Source organism: Bemisia tabaci, chromosome 4 (genome assembly GCF_918797505.1).
Source record: "Bemisia tabaci chromosome 4, PGI_BMITA_v3".
Taxonomy (NCBI): domain Eukaryota; kingdom Metazoa; phylum Arthropoda; class Insecta; order Hemiptera; family Aleyrodidae; genus Bemisia; species Bemisia tabaci.
The window spans coordinates 2,099,064-2,114,812 of NC_092796.1; the positions used below are offsets into that span (position 1 = coordinate 2,099,064).

Below are 15,749 nucleotides of genomic sequence, written 5' to 3' on the forward strand. Positions count from 1 at the left end.
ACCCCTACCTATAAGTACACATACATACATATAAGTCGCTTTACAGCACTCCCTCGCGCTCTACGACTCCTAACCTCCACTGCTCTCTTCTGCCCTCCTCTGCTCTACCCATAAGTAACAAACGTAATACTTGAATGACCGATTTTTGAATTTGACGTATATACGTTGAAAAGATCTAGGGATGGGTGGGAAAGAAAGGGTGTGCTAGTTAGTTGAGGGCCGTAAGAATGAATGGGACTTATAAAGCGCCAGTGACGTCAGTAGCGACAACCGAATGTGGGCACGACGAGGAGATCGGTGATTGGACTCGTTGCCTCATGAGCTCTGTCAACCGCTCTCTTGTCACATGTCCACGGTTCATGAGTTGGCAGACAGTTGGCGCTTAGTTACTTTTGATTTCATGTCAAATCCCACTTTTCAATTTTCTCAAAAGGAATTACGCCCACTTAAACATTTTTTAAATGTAGTTCAAACTGTCACACCCCATCTTGCGCAAGCGTCTCTAGTTCTTTTTACAGGGTGTCTACTGCCACTGGTACCCTGTTATTAAAATTTCCTTGCTGATTTCTAATATTCTAAAAATTCATTTTCTTGACATTCCTTAAAATTTCTTGCATTTTTCTTACCTTTTCCTTACTTTTCCTTACCTGACACACAATTTTAACTGATTTCAGATTGGGAAAATGGAATGATGGAATTACAAAGGAATAAACCGAAAAACTCGGGGAATCAAAGTGGGAACTTGATAAATGGATTATGTCAGGAAATTGCATACCCCCGAGGCTATTTTTTAGATTTCATTAAAAAATCTCGAATTTCCGTACCTTTTCACGGAAAATCCTTTCCTTTTCCGTACTTGCGTACTGACCCTCTGAAATCCGTGCTTTTCCAGTGTATCCGCACTTTTTTCCGTACGGTAAGCACCCTGTTTTTAGCATAAATACGTCCAACTGTTCAACCCTATAACACCCGGAGGGACTCAAGCCAAGAGAGACCCAGGCCGCGAATGTTTTCCCGCGAGTTGTGGCAACTCGGCGTTGAATAATTGTACGGAAAAATATTATATTATTAAGAGAGGCCCGCGCCGTAATTTTTGATGCCACGGGTCGCGAAAGTTTTGTCTGTCTCGTGCTTCACCGTATTTCCCGACGAGTTAGCAGGACTCGGGGTGGGGGAGGGGGAGGGGGACGAGGGAGGGGGGAGGAGGAGGATCGCGGGCCGGGAAACAAGAAGGGTTGAGAATCGTATAATTGTTTCTTCCTGACTCTAAACAGATCTTTGTCGTGATCATTAATTTTGCACGGCGTTTAAAACGTCAAAAGGGACGGAACTTTCCGCTTGCCGCTCGAGGAGCCCCTTTGCCAACTCAACGGCCGCGAATCGGAGCGTTGAACGGGCGCGGGTTCGTTGCTCGGCTCGATCTGGTGGCGGCGCCGCGGTGAAAATTGTTTACCGCGCTCCTATTCTTTCTCGTGCATTCGGAACGACCGCTTTTCAAGGCCCATCCGCTCTCCTAATTTATCCCTCACTGTCCCTATAATTTATCTGTCACTGTGGGCGAATCTCCGCGCAAAAGGGCGCTTCGTCAGTTTCGCAGTCGGGAATTCCTGACAAAACGAGGACGCGCGGCAGATGAACGGGGGAATGCAACTGTTTCGTAAACTTTAGAAAGTTACGGGAAGGTACTTGCGAGCAATGAGCACACTAGTCCTATCTACACTGGACATTTTTGAAAAGAACCATCTGTCACATCCTAAAAAATTCTCATGCCGACAGAATTCAGCAGAAGAGAACCGAGCGCAAGGAGACACTAGAAAGGAGCATGCATACCGACCCGTCTGTAAAGGCAAATAAGTATCAAATACGTCTTCTCCAGAATGAACCAGAAAATTTTATTCATTTCGCATGAGCTCTTACTTAAACATGCCTGGAGAGGCAGCAAAAATAAAAGTAAATATAATAGAAAGACGATTTCTTACAGCCATTATGCTATCCAAAAGAGCAAAAAAATGGCAGCATAATGATTGTAAGAAATCTTCTTTTTATTATTTGTGTTTTTATTCATTTTTTTTTTTTATTTGTTTCCTACTTTTTTCGCATGAGTTTGTCTTTTTGAATACTGTTAAACACACCAGTTATATTTACGTTCGAAATTTACTATAAGGGAATTTCAATTTCAATCTTAAATGATTTCGTTGACAGAAAAGAACCACTTGTAGGGCGGCTCGACGTGTTTGCGAGTTCACGCCTCGCGCCGTCGCGCCTTCAGTTTTGGAGATGCAACACGGACATCCATCAAGTACGAATAGTTGTATCTCTGCGCCGTCATCGACGCGCGTCTATCACAGGAGTATCTATCTGTAAAAAGGAAAACTAATTCCGTATACTTCATCTCCAAAATTCGAACCACAAAAGTTAATCCCTCTCTTTTAAACTCTGTCTCTTTGTATAAAAAATAACTGTTTTGAAAAAAAGTATCAAACTCTGCCAATAAGCTTAAGGCCAACTATCGCATTCGAAGTTTTTTCTCTCGATTTTGAATTTACGCACAAGATACAAATAGCGATGGTTAAGCTCAACCGTACGCTTGACTTACTTCCCAATCCCCCCCAGTTTGATTTGGTGTTATTCTGTTTAGTTCAATCCAGATGAGGATCCAACCTTTACACAGAGGTCGAGTGAATTATATACTGCCGTGCTAAGGAAAAACGCCGTATGAGATTTCAGGCGTTGCCAAGTATCTGTTGGTAAATCAAGAATTTTCGAGAAAACTTGTGAGTATTTTTCTTCCAATTTTTCAGGTAATTTTGTTCGCAATTTTATCCAAAGTTCTTGCGAATTTCTCGGAAAAACATTCATAACTCTCCTCAAAAATAAACATTTTATCGAAGGAAATTCGGCAACTCTCGAATGCCCATACGGCGTTTTTCCTTAGCACGGCAGTATAGTACGCATGCTTGTTAATAGAGACGGGGCAATTACTTCGTGACTGTAACGATGTAAGGGCACCGTAAAGGGGTACAGATAGTCAGGAGCTGGGAGGGGGGGATGAAGGAAAAGAAAACCAAGCTCGAATGGTGGTGGGGACCGAGAGTAGAGGGGGGGGGGGGCACGGGGTACGAGAACGACTTAATGCGGATTTAATTTCCCCATTTTCCTAATTGAAATTCCTCCAGGGGGGAAAATCCGAATGCAACAAGAAAATAAATGTTTTTATTATTTTAATGAACTGTTAAAAAGCTATGATATGCAGATTGGGATCGAGCCGCGTCCCTCGCGATAACGAACCCGGATCGACGAGGAAAAATTAATTCCGCCCGGGAAATGGCGGGCGTTGCTGCTAGATCGAGCCCCGAGAGTCAGTGCGGATCTTTTTCATTTTTCAGATTTCACGGAACTTTTGAAAAAAGCGAAAAAGAATTTCGGAACTTTTTGACGATCATGGAGTGGGAGTAAGTTCGGGAGTAGGAACTTTTTTGTTCCAATTTCTCCCACTCCATGACCGTCAAAAAGTTCGTCGGAATTCTTTTTAGATTTTTTCAAAAGTTCCGAGAATGTTTCAAAAAATGCAAAAGATCCGGAACATTTTGGGAATTTCAAAAGCTCCGGGAAAAAGCCAGGAAAATCTCGAAAGTTGCAAAATTTGCAACTAGTTCCGGGAAATGGGAGCACTGCCCAGATTTCACTCTTAGTTGTGAAACGACCCAATTCGGTTTTTCAAAGTTGCGACTATCGGAAATCTATCGTAGGCGTTTCTTAAGGGCGGCTTTTGGGATGGACAATGTCTACGAAGCAATATTACTACGGCCGAGTTATGAGTTGAATGAAGGGGCCGGTGAATACTAGCAATAAATATTGGTCTACAAATACAGTCTGAAAAAAAGAATCTGACATTAAATAGAAAAAAAGACAGATTCGAGTGACAACACAGCCAAAGCTGGAAGAGACTTGATTGGACCCCGTTAAGCGGAAAGAAACCAAGCCACATCAGTTATTGCCAAAAACTGGGCAATTCCATTTTTTACAAGAGAACAATTTTGCGGATTTCTCCAACAATTTTAAGAAATTTGCTTCGTACTATGCAGGAAATTCACTGAAATTCGCACAAAAATCCGCACAACCGTTTTGGTGTAAAAAATTAAAGTGCCCGATTAAATTCGGCGATAGCTGATGTGCCTTGGTTCCTTTCTGCTAGACGCGATACAATTGTGCCTCGTTCTTTAACTTGTATTTTTTCCCGAATCCGAGCGACACCTCATTGACGACATATAACGGAGTGTTGCGACTGCGGGTTCATGCCTCGCGTTAGGGCGCCTTCAATTTTGCAGATGCCACACGGACATCCATCAAGTACGAATAGTTGTATCTCTGCGCCGTCATCAACGCGCGTCTTTCCTCTTGCTCTGTTTTCGAATTGTGTTTGTTTCAGTCTGTCTAATTTGTAGTGGTGCTTCAAAGGTACCGTGAGCCGAAAATCGGAGAGACGTAATCCAGCCTCTTAACTTTTCTCCCAACTTTCTCTCATTAACTTGTCTCCTAAATCTGAGCGACACCTAATTGACAGCATGAAGTGGGGCATTGCAAGTTTACGCCTCGCGCCGTTGCGCCTTCAATTTTGCAGCTGCATCACGGACATCCATTAAGCAGGAATAGTTGTATCTCTGCGCCGTCATTAACTTGTTAGGATGTCTCATATTTTTTAAATTTTAGAAAAATCAAGGTAAAATGTAGCCAAATCGTTACTTAACTTTTTAAAGGGGAAAATGTTTAAAATTTTTATTTGAGGACATTCCCTAGAATTCACAAGCCGGGTCTAACTCACCCGACTATCGCTTCTAAAAGGGGTTGCATAAGGCGGAAAGCGCCAGTACATTACCAAAAAATGAAATGCCAAAATAAGCATTTCTTACCTAAAAAACATAAGAACAACATAGGTAATACTTAAAAAACTATCAAAATTCATGTATTCAAATGTGACCGGCCTTGGGAGTTCGTGTGTAAAAGAAAGTCGTGGGCATCTAAGGGTTAACTTGAATTGGACGTATTTCTATCAAACGGAACTATGTGCATTAAGACATGAGCCCTGAGACCCATAAGAATACATCCATAACAGGGCTCTTCACATAATGCAACCATTTTTTCTTTCGATAAATGTGATGATGCGTTACTGGTGACGCCAGAATACCTCAATGGACAAAAGTCGCGTGCTTCAGATTAATGAAGGTAGGACTGCGCTGATTCAGGAAAACATGAAGAGAAATCGACACATTTTTCACGCGATTCGATAACAACGCGACCTATCTGATTTTTTCTGACTTTCCAGGGTATCTTTATCGAGAAAAAAGGGAGAGGAAAAAGAAAAAGGAACCGCATACGTCGGAGAAAGATGGCAAGAGAGTTTGTCCTCTTTAACCGATTTGCATCTTTTTTATAGACTTAGCGTAGTTGTAAGGAGGGAAAAAATACTAAAAATTAGTCCCTGCCTTTGGAACTGACTTAATTCTTAGTTCAAACGATCGGGTAAAAATGCTAATTCCCTTTTAAAACGGAGGGAGGAGTGGTGGGCCCCGCACACCTCGATTATACTCGGGATGAATTTCAACGAATGGGAATGAAATGTACAGACATAACGGAGGAAAAAATCAGATATATCGAGGTTGCCATGTCTCAGAATAACACGGAGGGGTGGATCTTCTTTTATTAGAAAAAAAAAATATATTCTACGCTGTTCTTCTGCCACAACCATATTTAACCAATTCTAAACAATAGCCAGTATATCTTTGCTTGTCGAAATCCTCAATTCAACCTTTTTCAAATTTTGCAACAAAATTCCAAAAAAGGTTTTCTCCCTTTACAGTTTAACATGTTTGAGGGCTGTTTCATTATTTTAAAAATACAAGTATTTGTTTGAAAAAAAAAAGGAAAAAAAATTCGGCAGTCGTTGTTCCTAGTTCAGACGTGCCCGATGAATCCATTAAAATGGGCCTCAAGACAAGGTATGAATTGAAGCACAACGCTACACGTGTTGTCTCTTAAAAATACCACAAGGAAATCAAATTACACAACAAGAAGGCTGAAAATCAACTCTGAACATGATAAAAGTGTTTTCTATTAACATTGGTTTAATGGCAAAAATACAAATGACGTCATTTGTGTAATCGAACTTCCATTTGATCTGTGTTTAAAGACTTGTTAATACCTCGTTCAGGGGTTGATTTCAAAACTTCCCGTTGTGTGAATTGTTCTCTTTGTAAGATTTTAATGAGAAAAAATGTTTTCTTCTACTCCAGACCTTGTCCAGTGACCCATTTAACATGCTCAGAAATTTGATATACAAAATCGGCAACTACGGGAGTGAGGTACAGAGAAAACGTAATCTGAAGGAAGCGATGCTAAAAGTTGGGGCAAAGAACGGAGGAAACCGAAAGGACCCGAGCGTCAAGAAGCAGTAAAGACAAGATAAAACAAATTGAAAAGGGGCAAAGAAAGTTCAAAGAGCGCCGTGCATTTATTTTTAATTGTTATTATTTATTCAGTTTTTCGTTCCGCTCGGAGAGAGTGCGGTGTTTATATAATTGGAGGAGCAGATAACGTCAATTTTAGAGAGAAATCTCTCCGTCTCGTTTCCCGCCCGCGATTGTTATTCTTTGCGGAGCCGTGGGAACGGATCGGTGAAATCGAGAAGAACCAACTTAACAAAATTATTCGGAAATCATGGATGAGCAGTTATTACTTTTTGATTACTTAAGCCGCGGTATCCGCGAGCATATTTTTAATTTCACTCGGTTAGAGATTAATTGAATCGGGACGTGCGAAAACCGCTAATGTTCATATTTCCAGTCTTCAGGTTTTTGAGTTGATAATACTTTTAAAGGGTTGATACAACCATAAAAGTGATGAAAGGACTCGTTTTGGGATTAAGGTAACCCGGTGACGAGTATTTACGCCACTTTCGTGGTTGCATCCAACTCCGAAAAGTATTATTAACTCAAAAAAACTGAAGACTGGAAAAATGGACATTAGCGGTATTCGTGCGTCCCGATTCAATTGCTATGCGAAACTTTGGATTTCTCGGCATAAGTTGTAAAGTCGACAAATACGTATCTCAGAATACAACATTGTAAAGTTTCGCTTAAGTTTTACTTTTTGGAAGAAATCAACCGACAGTCTCTAATAAGTTTCTGTGAGTTCCTTCGCCTATTCGATAAAGAAAAAATGACACAAACTTGCAATGAAACATTAAGATTCGTTCTCTTTGAAGACAATAAAACACGATCAGCGATTCTCACAAGTTGCGATTCAGCTACACATTTTTTGCATTTATGTTCTGAAAATTTCACTGGTCAACGAAAAAAAGAGAGAAAACAAAATAGCATTGCCAAAAAGAGCTTGTTTTAGATATAGGTTCGAGAAATCAAGAAAACGCCAAGAAAACAGCTTGAAAAAAATTTGGGGCTTTTTTTTGGAGGATATTTTGCTGAAATGTGACGGGAAGAGATCAACAAAAGATTTTCAATTTTTTGCCTTTGCCCAAAGTTTTTTCCCCCTGTTCGAATTTATTACGTTAAGCTGGGCTTGACCCCCCTCCCCATTGTAACGCATCGTAACGCTGGCTCAACCCCCCCCCCCCTTACCTCCTAGGTGCGTTACGTAATACTTGAATGGCCTTTTAAGAGGTATTTATTAGATGACCGCTAGATAGGTAATCAAGGCATTTGACCCGATTTATAAAACGGCTTCGCGAAATTCGCGTAAGTAACGTTTTTTGTGAGGAGTGTAATCCCCTGCACGCCCCCGCGGCGAATGAAATCGAGGAGACGACTCGCGGAAGGACGGGGGAGGAGGGATTCAACTGGAATCGCATTACGTCAACAGATCCGCTTGGAAACGGAGCGGAGCTGAATTCAAATCTGGAGACAAACGATGCTAACACTGCAATCAAACTTGTTTTACGTCTTCGTTGTTATTGAAACCGAGGACCGCGCGCCGCCGACGTGCAAGCATCGTGCCCAGGCCACCCGGCCACCTTGTCAATTTTCCTCCTAAATTTTCAAATCTTGCACCCTTAATGGATCGAGTTAGGGATTTTTTCTGACTTTAAGGCCCATCCTGACCAAAGGCTTCACATTTTAGAGACCCAGTGGACTGATCATCGAAATTGATAGACAAAACGATAGACAGAGAAAACAAAAAGAAAATGGAGCCATCCTATTCCTGCCGTCCACAGAAAAAAGCCGTAACTCCACTTGAAATTTTGTAATTTTTTCCAGCACGTACTGCTCTATCACAAGAAAATTCAATTGCTAAGGCTTCATTTTTCAATTTTTAGTTCTGAATGGTATGGTGGAGGTGTTTAAAAAATGGAGGATGAATATATTTGCTAGGTTTTTTGTAAAATAACATTTTGTCAGAAAAAAAATTGAAAAAGTGTTGAATGGAGATACGAAGTTTTTAGTTTTTTAGTGGAAGCGGATGGTTGCAATGGACATAGAAAATGAGTGATAGACAAACTATAGGCAACCCACGAGAAATCCTAGAGTTGAGTCCATCATTTTCCGAACCTTAGTCTATAACAACCACCCATTCCAACCAATAGGATCGCTCCTTTTTCCTTTTCTTCTTTGTCTATCATTTTGTCTATCAATTTCAGTAATCGGCCCGCTGCACGAACAATGTTAGCAATGTCATAAGGTAAGGCAAGAGTTTGTGACACCCTCTTGTGGTCGTTGCCTACGCTTGTCAACGCGCTTACAAAGTTTATAAACTCCAATAAACTCGCCCGGTTTACATAATCTATTTAGCAGGATATTCCGAGAGTATATCAATTGGGCGTATTTCTATCAAACAGAAATTTGTGCAGGTGGGAAAGATGGGGTCTGCTCGTAAGTGCTCGGGCCATAAGAATGAATGGAAGGTGTAATGCGCCAGTGACGAAGCCGTCGTCGCGGCTCTTCGTCGTGGGCATTAACTCATGAACCCTGTTCACAACGCTCTAGACACATGTCCATGGCTCATATACTTTGCACATAGCTCCATTAGACAGAATGTAAAATCCCGCTTTTCCTACTCAGCAAACGGAATTGTGAGCCAACTGAATGCGGCACCCCTGAGCCATGGGCATGGCTCTAGAGCGTTGTGAAGAGGGCTCATGAGTTAATGCCCACTACGAGGAGCCGTGAGACGGCTTCGTCACTGGCAATTTAATTCCCGTTCATTCTTGTAACCCAAGCACTAACGAGCACACCCCATCTTTTCCACCTGTGCTTAGTTCTGTTTGATAGAAACACGTCCAATTTTGATACTGAACTTTACACTGGTTCGCATTATCAACCTTTCTTCTCAGCGATGCTTTGTAAATCTTAAAAGGCTTGTAGGGCACGGTAAAAGGAGCAGTTTGGTCCCTTATATTATAGCAATATATTTGGAGGAAAAAGGAGACTCAAACATTCTTCAGGAACGCTAGGCAACCTTGGAGCGTAGGGGGTACTTTTATTGAGTCCCTCATGCCCATCTCAGGGTTATTTTGCATATTACGGTGCTTGGGTACGAGTGTTGCCAAACATCTGTACTTTTCTCCTCGCAGGGTGATCAATAAAACTCATAAACACGGTTCCTTCATCTCTTGATACGGTTCGACGACCGGCAAAATATGGGGTGTACCTAGAGTCACTGTCAATAATTTTCGTTCCAAAATATCCTTATGGAGTCGGAAATATTAGTTGCACCGTGAAATTAGCTACAAAAGCCCTTAAATTCTCAGGAACTGAAAATGTCTAAAGTTAAGGTTTGTTTTTTTGGAGAGTACACGCTCAGAAATTTCTGAAGCCAAAGACGAGAGCTGAGTTTTTTTTTTTGGACAATGCAAGTTCTTTAACCAGGAACCAGTCAAAAGTCAACGCATTATTTCTTTCCTAAAATTACAGAGATGACCATAGTCTCCTCCTGCAGGTACTTTGAGCAAGGTCAAAAAACAAGCATTGCAGTGCATGTTTTCTCATCAAAAATCCATGTGAACTACGGTGAAGACCTTGAAGAATTGGGAACATTTACTGGCAATGGAGATGTTGCATGTGTGAGGAATTTGCGATTTTACCGTTGATTCTTATGCAAAAGTTCGCGAGAAACACGATATTGCCACTGGTTTTCTCTGAAATCAACTTCCAAGCTCAAAAAAAGTTCTCAAGTTGAGGCCAAAATGGAGGAGATATCCCACGCTAATCTGAGAGTCCACGTCTACATCAAGACAAACTCTCCATGCAAAGATAGGGAGCAAATACATTAGTAGGGATGCCGTGATTACAATTTTAGAGTCCCCAAATTAAGTGGCAGCCCTGTCAATGTATTTGCTCCCTATCTTTGCATAGAAAGTTTGTCTTGATGTAGACGTGGACTCTCAGGATAGCGTGGAATATCCCCTCAATTTTGACCTCAACTTGAGAGCTTTTATTGAGCTTGGGAGTTGATGTCAGAGAAAACCAGTAGTACCATCGTGTTTCTCGCGAACTTTTACAAAAGAATCAATAGTCAAATTGCAAATTCCTCACACATGCAACAACTCCATTCTCCTCTTCATGACACTACTGAATTAACATACCGATTCAAAGCCTAGAATCACTCTTCCTTACGTTAAGCATGATTAAAATACCCAAGTTTGGTGAGGCATGGCCGAAAAAAGCGAGTTTCAGAAAAGAATGTCTTCGAGTGACACAATTCAACGTCTCTGGATGATTTAATTCTTACACCGTACCTAGTGGTCCATACTGCCGTGCTAAGGAAAAACGCCGTATGAACATTCGAGAGTTGCCAAATTTCCCGAGATAAAGCATGAATTTTCGACGACATTCATGCTTATTTCTCCTTGAAAATTCTAGATATTTGAGATTAAATTGCGTGCTAAATTGTATGAAAACTTTGGGGGAAAATATTCACAATTTTCCTCTTTAATTCGATTTCTATCGAAGAAAACTTGGCAACGTCTGAAGGTTCATACGCCGTTCTTGTTTAGCACGGCAGCATAGGTCTCTCGATTGTTCCATCTCTGCTCGCATCGTACCCATTGTTTCACGATGGAACGTAGAATACTGCCGTGCTAAGGAAGAACGCCGTATGAGCCTTCAGGCGTTGCCAAATTTCCTTTGATAAAACACGAATTTCCTGGTAAACTTATGAATATTTTCCTTCCAATTTTTCAGATGATTTTGTTCGCAATTTTACTTGAAGTTCCTGAAAATTTCAAGGAAGATATTCATAACCTTCCGCAAAAATAAACATTTTATCTGGGGAAATTTGGCAACTCTCGAATGTTCATACGGCGTTTTTCCTTAACACGGCAGAATAGAGGGTCGGAAGCCGCCCCTCCCCCACCCGGGGGAGGATGAAAGGGGTAACGGGAGCGTGGACGGGGGAACAACGACAGGAAACCAATCACCGCAGAAGTCGGTTATTGTGTTTAACTGCGGCAAACGTTCGACTGGGGCGGAAGCGCCGGGCCGTATGCAAAAGAGGAGGAAGCACTCAAGCTCGGGGAGGGCGGCGGCGGGCGGGATTGGTCGGGCTGGGGCGCGCCGGAAGAGGGATGCGTCGGCGTCACCGCAAGAGCCATCAGCGTCGCGACGCCCTCAGCGCCGGGGCTAATATCGGGGGAACCGTTAAATTAGTTCCCGAACGCGCGTCGACCTCCGCCCGTAGACACGTCGACTAACCGACTTTCGACGGCGCGAAGCCTGGTTCTGCCATGCATCCGACGAGAACGTTGAACGCCTTCAATTTTGGGTATATGCAACAGGAGCCAACTTCGAGTGCAAATAGTCGCATTTAAAGTCCCTTTTACTGAGAGTCAAGACAACGTGAATCCATTTCTGATTGGTTCCCGTATTTTGGATCGAGTATGTATCGAAAAAGTGACCCCGCACACCGGAATCGGAACTCGTCGAGCAGAACATGGCGCCAGCTCTCCCACTTACATTACGACTCTATGTACTCTATGAGTGGGACGACGCTATATGTAATATTAACCTTACTTTTTGTTTTTTGCTTTAAATCGTGGTCAATAGACCCAGGCCAGTCCGTCAGGAAAGTTGAGTGTGATAATCTTTACAAAACGGGGGCGAGGACTGTCCACGTTGCCAGCGGATTCCCCCGATTTGATTGTTCTCTCTGCTGTTCCCCCGATCCGATTACATTGGTCTTATGCAGATCAGGGGCGGGGGGGGGGGGTATCCAGTGGAGCACCGCAAATCGGGGAAACGTTTGAAAAGTAGTGAAACAGCAAATCGGCAGGATTCGTCGCCAGATCGGGAAATTCCAAAGGACGTCTTGTTACACTGAAAAAAACTCCGGCCGTGGAAACGGTACTTAAGGTCTGTTTAGACATATCGTCCGCGTACTAGGCTTAGAGGCCGAAAGTTCCGGGCTAGCACCCGGAGCAATCAAAGCTACGGCTCCAACACCCGGAACTTTCGGTCTCTGAGCCTGGAACGGAAGGTACGTCTATATAGCCCGTAACTTTTTTTTCAGTATAACGGCCTGCTCTGGTGTATCGCCCTTGGTTTTAAACGAATCATTGATTCATCATATCAATATATTTGAGCGATCCAAAGTAATGATGACAATGGTAGATTAAGCGGTACCGATTATCCTATGAAATACAGAATATCGTTCCGAACGAGGTTCTATGTCCACGGGTTTCATCTCTGGATTTTTCTCCGGGGAGCGACTTGAGAGCTGCGGGCTGCGGCTGCGGGAATGTTTGCTGTTTTTTCCGCTTTCTTTTCCCGCTTTTCTGTTCTTATTGTCTCGGGCAGAGACTTTTACTCTGCGCCACAATGGGGATCCGACTGAGAAGAACAACGGAAGGAAACAAAGAGACGTACGCTGAGCTCATTTCAAAGGCACCAGGTGACAAAGAGGGAAACAAGTGTGGGCCCACGCCGAGGGAGAGGGAGAAAAGAGGGAATGCACCTTACAAATGAAACTCCAATGTTGCCAAAAGTGAAAAGTTCAAAAAAAGCTCGTTTCGTAAATGATGTAACATGTTAACTCCAGCTGCTCGCTGGAAGCTCAAAATGGGTCTGTCACACGCAAAAGATACAGCCTAATGAATATCGACGGCATAAGTGCGCAATCACGTATCTCGTTTGCGGTGTCTGAAAATCTCCGCCTCTATGTATTTTTTTGAAGGAGAACAAATTGACATCATTCCTTGAAGATTTTGCAGAATTTTCTTTGCACAGAGAAGAAAAATCATGGCAGTTTTAAAGAGTTGCCGTTGAGTAGTTTTCCATTTAAAAAATAAAGTATGACAGGAAGTCTGCGACGTCGCAAACCGAGTTATGTGATTGCCGACCTACACCATCGATATACTTTATAAAGGTGAATTCGCTCGAAAATTATGTTAGACACGTCGAAAAATTCTGGTATCTACTCCTTGGCTCGTAATCTGCGTACACCGAAAAAAAACGTTGATCTAACATGCTGAATGAAAAAAAGTCTGCGACAACTCAGAAAACGCTGAATTGACCGCTGTAGCAGTTACTACGGGAATTTCAAGATAAGTTTTTCAAAATATGAAGCTCTCTTTGCGGCAATAATAAGTATCAGACTTCAGAGTAGTATATCTGGATCTTAAAGGGTGGCAGATAGGGCTATGGCTACATGTCGGGGAGAGGGGGGGATGTTCCTGGGCTGCGAGTGAGGATCCCATGCGTGAGTGCTCTCCAAGAGCTCACTGAGAGTACGTCACAATACGTCACTCCTCTGACGTGAAGGCGTAACTCTAAATGGGGATGAGCCCTATTGCCCGTATAACCCCATGCTTTCCAGGACTCAATTAGAAATAAAGTTATTTCCTTGCGTGAGACGAACAGTAGTTTCACGCATTTCTGAACGAAGAGCGTTGAACTCCACTCCAGGGGGATAAAAATCACGGGCTCGAATGCTCAAGAGACTTCATGAGAATGAGACCTTAATGACTCATTTTACTTTGAGTAATATTACTGTGTATTACTATTAATTGGACAAAACGAACTACATGCATTAAGACATGAGCCCTGAGACCCATAAGAATATATGTATAACAGGGCTCACGTCATAATGCACACAGTTCCGTTTGGCAAAAATAGGTCCAATTAACAGATGTCACGTGAGATCTTCACTTTGACAGCACTCATTGGAAGTATCTACATAGTTGGGCCATCTACTGTGGCTATATACATTAGAATATCTGAGAAAAAACTATTTGTCTAAGTTGAGAATTGGATATTAAGAATGAAGTTAGCGGTTTCAGGACATTTTGTCAACGATTTTTTGTCCGCGCACCTTTTTTTGTCCAGTAGTTTACGCCCACACGTAAAATAAGCAACGGTGACTTGGTCCAAGCGTTATATATTAGTTGGTATGTAAAATTATATTGACAATAAGGAAATGAGAAATTAAGAGAGAAGAGGTGTTGTTATGGTTGCTCATTTTCTTAATGAAATGTTATTACTTTCTCCTTTTGAATCATCTTTTTAAATTGTCATTGGTGAATATTTGGTTTTATTTCTATCCTTAAAATATTCTATGTACGATATAGCTTATATATGTATAGGTACTTTTTTTATTTTTTATTTTTTCTTTACGAAATTATTACCTCATTTTGAAAACATTTATATTTTTAAAACGTGACAAATATTTGTAAAACCTTTTCCAAGCGACATTAATCTCAATAAGCCGCAGTTGTGCCAACAGAAACTGCAAAAATGAATAAAAGGGAAAAAAAACCAAGAAGCACGCAATCTTTAGTTTTAACCCATTTGTACATCAATCTTTTAGAGTCAAATACGTCAAATTTTGAGCGTTTGGTTGCGCGACTGCGCGTACACCTCGCTGCAGCACAATAAAAGCACAAAATGTAAAAAAAAAAAAAAAAAAAAAATTAAAGTGCTTTGGAAATCATTAAATTTGACACGGAACCACCAATATTTAAAAAACACACATTATATTATTATTCCCCTTTGATAAATTGATACATATTTTTTCCCATCAATTTAAATGAGAATAATCAATGCAGAGTGTGCAAACATTTCAAAATCATGAGATAAAAAACGCTGACTATGCGAGTATAAATATTAAAGCCGAACAGAGCGGAGCGGCGTGCTGCCAGCGCGAGAGGCTCACTGGCGCCTACAAACCTAAGTGGATACTTCACGCATTACGCAATGCTTGAAGTATCCACTTAGGTTTGTAGGCGCTAATGCGCGTTTTGCGCTGGCCGCCCGCTCGCCGTGCGGCGGCGCCTGAAGCAACTATTTCACAACAGAGGTGTTGCACAGTATTATACGAAATTGAACGTATTAAGAATGACAGGCATCCTTTAAAAGTACAGATCTTTCCTCGCAAAATAAATCAAGATACTTATCGTACACTGGAAAAATCTAAGAGCCTTTAACTGCGGCAAATATAGAGGTTTTTCCGGTTCAGGTATAACAAGGTAGGAAAATCTTGAAAGATAATTGAGTCCTGTTACACCAAAGAGGTGTAGAGAGTTTTAGAGAGTTTTAGTGAATTTTGTCTCATGGAATTGAAGCTCCCCCATGTTTACCAAAACTCTCGATTATATATTATTCTCCGTTGGACCGAACAGACAAAACAAATAAGCAAGCAAACCCTCATTCTTCCAAGACATTTCACATTTTCATCCAAAAACGCCGTGAGCGATTGTCGTTTGTATTTACATGTGGGCCAATTAACTTTGGGTCTCAACTGGCACG

At 41.7% G+C, this 15,749-nt stretch overlaps 1 protein-coding gene across 10 annotated transcripts in view; it reads right to left on the reverse strand.

The window, feature by feature from the left end:
* Positions 1–15,749, reverse strand: part of bru1 (bruno 1) — a 554,208-nt gene that overhangs the window by 153,593 nt on the left and 384,866 nt on the right. The gene's annotated exons all lie outside the window — the stretch shown is intronic.